The sequence below is a fragment of the Orycteropus afer genome, unplaced genomic scaffold (genome assembly GCF_000298275.1).
Source record: "Orycteropus afer afer isolate SDZICR_OR568_19922 unplaced genomic scaffold, OryAfe1.0 scaffold00136, whole genome shotgun sequence".
Taxonomy (NCBI): Eukaryota; Metazoa; Chordata; class Mammalia; order Tubulidentata; family Orycteropodidae; genus Orycteropus; species Orycteropus afer.
This window is the reverse complement of record NW_006921723.1, coordinates 215390-220474: the sequence shown is the minus strand read 5'-3', so window position 1 is coordinate 220474 and position 5085 is coordinate 215390. Positions and strand designations below refer to the sequence as shown.

At 44.1% G+C, this 5085-nt stretch overlaps 1 pseudogene; it reads right to left on the bottom strand.

Moving 5' to 3' along the window:
• Positions 1-234: 234 nt before the first annotated feature.
• Positions 235-4080, bottom strand: LOC103200861 (annotated as a pseudogene).
• Positions 4081-5085: the final 1005 nt, after the last annotated feature.

The window sequence follows — 5085 nt, the reverse complement described above, 5'->3', positions numbered from 1 at the left end:
GTTTTATTGGTGTCAGAAGAAAAAAACTCATATAGTAAAAGATATTTGCTCTATTTAACTCAGTTTTTCCCCCTATACTTTGTACATGTTTACTTTTTTTCCCAAAATCTTTTTTTTTCCTCCTTCAAATACTAATATCCACCATGGCTGCATCTTATTCTGAAGGGGAAATGGGTGGTCTATCAACAGGTTTTGATAGAAACGTCTCCTTTGTTGATGAAGACACTTTCTGTGTTAGTTCTGAGCCTGGAGAGGTTGGCAAGACTGCTGGGTTGGCCGAGTTGATCGTTTTAGCTGGCCATCACTTCCTCTACGGAACTCCAGGTTTGGCCATAACTGCCTTCTTCCCATGCCTCCGTTTGGGTGGGCCTGGTGTTGCTTAGTAACCACTTCATAGTTTCCATAATCAGTGAATTTCACAACTGCTGTCACCGCCAAAGACTGGAGAGCTTCACCTGCTGTTGATAAAACTTGTTGTCTTCCAACAACAAACAAAGCATTCATCTCCAGGTTTCCACGTTTTTGTATACTCTATAGGATCACATGATCCTGGGACTTGTTCTGCCTCAGTTGTCCCAGAGGTTCTTTGGGGCCCACTGTTACAATGTGTTTTGTCATTACGGGGAGTAGCTGTGATGGTCCTGCTGGCTTCAGAGGCCCTACTTGCCTCCCCTTCAGTGCCATATCTGTCTCTCCGTTTGGAACCCCAGTGAAGCTATTGGTTCGGGCAGGCTTCTGTAGTCAGTATTCACCTTAAAATGTGTTTCAATTTCTACACCACGGACGGCTTCATTATTTATTGTTTGTAGCTCTCTGTCATAAAAATGATCAGGATTTCCTGTTGGTTTTTCTCTTTTCCTTCCTTGTTGATGATTACAGTCTATGGATGCCTGAGAAGTGGGTTTTCTTTTGCCTCTGCAGAAGAGGGGCCTTTTCCTGGCCTGCTTTGCATTCACTTTCTGCTTTGCATTGAGTTCTTTTTTTAAAAGCACCATCCTCAAGAACCTGAAGGGTATGAAGCGTCTTTAGTTCCATTGCATCTGGGCTGTGGTCCGTCACACTTCATCCCCTCTCAGCCCACATTTCAGATACTGCAGGAGTTGGCTCTTGAGAACCTATTAGTAAATAATCCACTGCCTTCGATAACTGATTTTGGATGGTGGGTGTCTCTTCGAAAATGGGGAGGCGTCTCATTTCTTAGCTGCCTGGTTTCAGTTCAAGGAGGTTGTGTCAGCTGATTAGTATCTCTTACTCTGTTTGGCTCCATATTCAGAAATCCATGTTGTCCCTGGTGGTCCTGCTATGGCTCTGACTGGGTTCTTCCACATACAAAGTTCCTGTTTTAGACTCTAAGAAATCAAGTCATGTGCTGGGTGCTGGTGGCCTTGCACTGTCCTGATCTTCTTCAACTTCGGTCTGATTCGCCCCTGCCTTTTCCTTTACCTCTCCGAGGTGGACCCATGACAGGTTTGTTCACTGCTGCTAAGAAGTACATTCAATGTGGCTTCTAAGTTGTTGCTATTTTCCTTAAGAGCTTCGCTCCATGCCTCCTTACTGAAGTCCATTCTCTCTCTTGTTTTTAGTTGTGATTTGAATGAAAGCTTACAAAGAAAATTCATTTTCCATACAATAACTCACACACATTTTGTTTCATGACATTGACTGCAATCCCCACAATGGAACAGCTGTCTTTCCACTTCCTCCCTGTGGTTACCTTTTCCCTGTATCCTTCTTTCCTATGCATTCCTGCCCTCTGAGCTATCTCCCTGTACAAATACTGCCCTTCTGATCTCCCATGGTTGATTGTTCTAAAGAGTGCACCTCCCTGGTGTAAATGGTCCCCTTATATACCTCTGTCTATTGTTTGGTTGGAAGCCACAGGAGTGAGTTCAATTTCAGGCGCAAAGAGTGACTAGGGGCCATAGTCTCAGGGGCCTCACCAGACCAGTAAGCCTAAGGATTTTGAGTTTTGTTCCACATTTTTGTCCCACTCTACCCAGGATCTCCTACACTGATCCCTTTCCGAGTGGTTGGCATTGGTAGCTGGGCACCATCTAGTTCTGGTCTCAGCGTCAGGTAGCTGAAGTTCACATGGTCCACTAGTCCTTTGGACTAATTGTTTCCACGTGTCTTTGATTTTCTTTGCTCTGGATGAGGAGAGACCAGTTGTTGCATCTTAGATGGCCTAACCCAAGCCATGGTATTTTCAATCACCTCTTATGCAAGGTCAGCCTGGAAAACTGTATCGAACACACATGGGGTCACCATTGTTGGAATCGACTCATGGCAACTAACAACATTGACAACTCAATTCTGGACTTTATTTGGTCTGGAAAATGTCACCAGTTGCTCAGTGTCCTTTTAAGAGGCCATCCAGAATCCAGTGTCCCCTTTAGTCATCACATCTCCCTAGTGGACAATGAATAAAGAAGACCAAATAAGAGTTGATGCCTTTGAGTTGTGGTGTTGGAGAAGAATGCTAAGAGTACCATGGACTGCTAAAAGGACTAACAGATCTGTCCTGGAACAAGTGCAGTCAGAATGCTCCCTGGAAGCAAGAATGGCCAGACTTTGTCCCACCCACTTTGGTCATGTTGTCAGAAGGGACCAGTTCCTGGGGAAGGATGTCATGCTTGGTAAAGTGGAGGGTCAATGAAAAAGGGGAAGACCCTCAACGTGATGGACTGACACAGTGGCTGCAATGGTGGGCTCAGGTGTAGCAAGGATTGTGAGGCTGGCACAGGACCAGGCAGCATTTCCTTCTGTTGCACATAAGGTCTCTATGAGTCAGAGCCGACTCGACGGCATCTAACAACAACAACAGATGGCCACTTGCAAGCTTTAAGACCCTAGTCACTACTCGCCAAAGTAGGATATGTTGTGTTGTTGTTGTTATGTGCCGTCGAGTCAGACTCAACTCATAGCAACCCCTCCTTGGGTTGCCAAGGCAGTATTACTGTGGAAGTAGCTTGCCCCATCTTCCTTCCTAGGAGTGGCTGGTGGGTTGGAACCACCAGCCTTCTGGTTAGCAGTCAAGTGCCTTAGGCACTGTGCTACCAGAGCTCCTAAGTAGGATATAGAGCAATGTTTCTGTGTACTATGTTGTGCCAATTGAGCTTGATGTCCCCCATGACCATGGTCCTGAGCCCATGTGCAGCCCATGTCTGTTATGTGCTTCTGAGACTTCTTGTCAGCCAGATCTCTTAGACACTTTCAGATTTCCTCTCAGGTTTGGTTGACTTTTCTTTCTGTAAAACTTCCCTATTTCAGTGACCACCAGTACTCATATTAAGATGACTTCTCGCACCACCACCTCCTCTGAATGTCTTGGCTTCTTTGCTTGGTTCCTGAAATGGCAGCAGTGCTTTGCTTTTAAAATTCATCATTACCATGTAAAGGCTTGACAGGCATTATAATGTGCAGGGTCTTTTTTTTCCGATCAAGTTCTCTGCTATGGGGACATGAGAGACACACTTCTGTCCAGAAGACACAAATGGAGGCGGTCCACCTTCGGTTCTAATATGTTTTGACAAGCTTCTCTGTAATTCCCATTTCTCAATCAGGGACTCACTTCACTGCCAAGAACTGTGGAATTAGAGTCATGCAAGAGCAGGAGTCCGTGTTGTATGTCAACAGTGCCTGAGAGCTTAATCTTAGTTCCAGGTGGTGTGTTCAGGCTTACTTTTGACATCCAATCACATCACATTCTGTGCAGCTGACTTGACCATCAGTCACCCACAAGGACAGTGTTCTTGGTGTAGCCTGAGAGTCTTCATTATCTTTTGCAGCAGCAATTCAAAAATTGTGAATATTTTGAATCTTCAAAACACATGGACCTTCAAGAGTTTGGAGGCTAGAAGTCCAAGTTCAGAGCACTGGCTTGAGGGGAAGATTTTCTCTCTGTGTGTCTCTTAGTCCTAGGAGGATCCTAACACGGGGACCCTGGATCCAAATGATGCTCTTTGCTCCTGGATCCTCATACTTGGTGGTAGTAGGTCTCCCCCAGCCCCCACCATAGGTTTTTTTTTTTTTTTCTTAATTATGGTAAAACATGTTCCTTATCACTTGCCTTTTCAACATTTTCCACATGCACAAATTCAGTGACATTAATTATGGTTATCATGTTGTTCAACCACTACTATTTTCTGTTTCCCAAACTTCCCATCACCCTTATCACTGGCAAACTTTCAGAAGTAGATTGCCAAATCTTTCTTCCTAGTCTTTCTTAGTCTGGATGCTGTGCTGAAACATGTCCACCATGGGTGACCCTGCTGGTGTTTGAAATATGAGTGGCATAACTTCCACCATCATAGCAATGATGGAGAAGGATATCATGCTTGGTAAAGTGGAGGGTCAATCCCTGTCCAGTACAACAGATTGACAAACCCCATTATCCTAGGCCCATCATGAGAAAACATCAGACAAACCCAAATTGTAGGACATTATTACAAAATAACTAATGAGTACTCCTCAAACCTTTCAAGTTCATTAAAAACACAGAAAGAAGGAAAGACTAAGGAGCTGTCACAATCCAGATACTAAGGAGATGTCATGACTAAAGGGGACACTGGATCCTGGATGGACTCTGAAAGGACGCTGAGCAACTGGTGACATTTTTCAGACCAAATAAAGTCCGGAATTGAGTTGTCATAGTGGTTAGTTGCCAAGAGTCGATTCCGACAATGGCTACCCCATGTGTGCTCAAGGCAGTTCTCCAGGCTGACCTTAGTTGAACCACCAACCTTTCAGCTAGTCAAGCGCTTAAAGGTTTGTGCCACCCAGAAGATCCCAGGAATTTAGTCACTAGCAGCAATGGCAATGTATGGTGTTCATCTAAGAGGTTAACATTAGGGACAGCTGGATGAAAGGTATATGGGAATGATCTTTGCAACTTTTCTGTAAATAAAAAACTATTCCAAAATTAAAGTTTATTAGGAAAACCTAGAACTATACAGTTTCTCAAGGAAAATTTAGGCTCAAACTTAAGGGCCCTAATATTTGGTATAAATAGACTACCAAGCATAATTCAAAATGCACCAACAGCAGAAGAGAAGCCAGATGATTGGGACCTTCTAAAAATTAAAT